General features: G+C 31.9%; 1 pseudogene; it reads right to left on the reverse strand.

Moving 5' to 3' along the window:
- Positions 1-268: 268 nt before the first annotated feature.
- On the reverse strand, positions 269-871 carry LOC149186481 (uncharacterized; annotated as a pseudogene).
- Positions 872-2,875: the final 2,004 nt, after the last annotated feature.

The raw sequence follows: 2,875 nt of genomic DNA on the forward strand, positions 1-2,875 counted from the left end.
TCGTGCGATCGGGAAGATCAGAAAATCTATTGATTTATTTCAAATAAAAATACTCTCGCTGGAAAATTAAGCTGCGCATTCTATGGATTATAAGAAAATTTGCAAGATTCAGATATCAATTTGCTGCAACAATTTAATTTTCTATTTAAATTCACATCATATTGAAATAAATTAATTGCATGCACATATGATTGTTTGATTTTGCAATTTTTTTTTATCTAGTTTCAGCTTCTGATTTAAATCTATTCTTCATGTGCCATAAAATTGCTTATGAAAACAAAAACTGCTCTTGACTGAGGTTTTCTTCCTGCAATGCATAAACATGTAAATAAGGTGTTTCTATTGGGGGTTCTGGGTTTAAAATAAAAAAATTGTTCTGCCCTGAATGAGATTGGGCATCGAAAAGCGACCCAAAATTTGCAGTACCCAACCTCATGAGTTCAGCCACTGCTGGAGATGAGAACACAAAATTAAGAACAGGAACCTCTGACAATACCCTCAAATGATATGTAGGATCAGAAACCTTTCTCAACGCCTCCAATAACGGTTCCATCCCTTCATACCTCTACTGCGCGGGGGCTGAAGATCTCTCAGAATTCGACGGCTTCGTTGCCAATGAAACGTCGAGACACAAAGCGTTTAAACCCTAACGGGCAGCGTCTAAGAAATCCCCATCGTCTGCCATGGCGACCACGTCACCATCTTCATCTGTGTATGTGATGGAAATGTCTGCGTTAGGATTTAATTTGAAGAGCTCGCGGATTTTGGATTTGAGAACATCGAAATTTATTTCTGGAACATATTCTTCCCTGAGTTGAAATGTTACACGCCGAAGGATACCCTGGTACTTAACCTTCACAACCAGAGCCATGAGAAGAGTCCACCAAATCCCACTTTTTATTGTGCGTTTTGTATTTTTAGCTTTATTTTGTTATTGTATTTATTTGTTTTGATTTCGTTATATATAATTTCTTCATGTTTGTTGTAATTTCTTAATGTTTGTTATTATAATTAATATATTGATATATTAATTGTATTAATATATTAATATATTATTATAATTGTATTTTGTTGTTATTTATATTTTTAAAGTCATTGTATATATTAATATTTGTTAATTGTAATTTGTTATATTTTTTTTTATAAGTTGTTGTATATGTTTGTTAATTATTTTATTTAATTATTAATTAATGTTTGATATAAAAATTGTATTAATATATTAATTATATTAATATATTAATATGTTTTATAATTGCATTAATTAATATAGTTATAATTTCTTGTTATTTGATTATTGTTATGTTGGTTATTGATTTTTTTATTATGTTGTTATAATATATGATTGTCTTAATACATTGTTAAAAAAAAAAAAAATTGTTAAGTGTTTTGTGATTGTTTTTGGCATAAAACAAAACTTTGGTGGCATGTAAATTGAGAGAATCATGAGAATTAGAAGAACTGGATGAAACTGCAACAGTTGGTACAAAAGAAAAAATTAAAAAACAAACAAACAAACAAACACACTTTTCACAAAATTCGCGCAGGTTTGAAAATAAATAATGGAACACTTGGAAACAAATTTCCACGATCGATTTATCAAACATTTGGAGGATTCTATAGATGATGATTATCTTGTTTTAATAGCTTTAAGATGGCATTATACTCATAACATATTTCTGTTGAATACTTTTATATGACATACTAATATGCAGAACACAACAGATCTTTCTAATGCCAATCTTTTTGTCGAGCATATTTCATATGACACAAACAGGGAGTATTACTTTTCATGGTTATTTTAAAAAAATGGATTGATATTAATATCATGATTAAGTCAATTTTAACACTTTGTCTGTCCTTAATTTGTTTTATTTAGTATGAAAATTTGCGTAAGAATCATGAAGAAACTGGCCATTTCTTCTAGATAACACTTCTTCGTACCAACTTTTTTACAGGTTACAGAATAATCAAGTGATCATAAGGAGATTACATTGTGACGAAAATTGGTCTTCCAAAGACTAAATTCATGAAAAATTCTAAAGACAAATCCAACTCTACAACCACTCCCTTTTTGCAAAAGATTTTGAATTCCACCAATTGTCAAACCATAAAGCATGACCTTTCCATATCCATTTTTCACAGCAAGAGTTCTTATTCATACACCATGCATTTCCTTACATCCATTCCTTACAAGCTTATTGTCATTTTCCATGTCATTACCATTCCCCTTCATTTCCACAAATAAAACCCTGCTTCTATGGATATCATTGAGTCAAAGTCCTAGAGTCCAATTAACTTTGTAAAAACACCTAGAGGCTTGCATGCCTTAATGGCAAGTACTCTTACCAATGAAAAATGGGAGTACATTAATATCCCTTGTTCATTGGATCTTGTAGGTGACTCGACCACGACAAATTTATTCGTACCTACAAAGATGTGTTAGGCATCCTGACTCCCATTGGAATCAATGGTGGGAGCTCTTGTGTTGGCTAGGGGCATTCATTAACGGCCACTAAGTCAATAACTTCTTGCTATGTTCGACATCGACACATTTAATCACATAGTAAGATTTGTGCCATCGAGCGTTGAAGACTTGAAGACCCATATTTTGTAGCAGATGAAGCCAATTTCCTTTCATTGTTTTTCAGTTTGTCATCACTTGAGGACAAGACAATAAATAAGGCTAGGGGGAAATGTAACTTCTATATTTTGTATACCTTCCACGCCTTATACATTTTTAGCCGCATTTAGCAGAAGATTCCGAACATTCAGCAGAAGATGCAACAACAGATTCAACAGCAAATGCAACAACAATAAAAGATTCACTTTTTCGATTTCATCCACCACTTTCACAACCAAGTAAAGAAGACTATGA

The sequence above is a fragment of the Pinus tabuliformis genome, chromosome 3_1 (assembly GCF_031772625.1).
Source record: "Pinus tabuliformis cultivar Carrire ecotype Pingquan chromosome 3_1, CPIR1, whole genome shotgun sequence".
NCBI lineage: Eukaryota > Viridiplantae > Streptophyta > Pinopsida > Pinales > Pinaceae > Pinus > Pinus tabuliformis.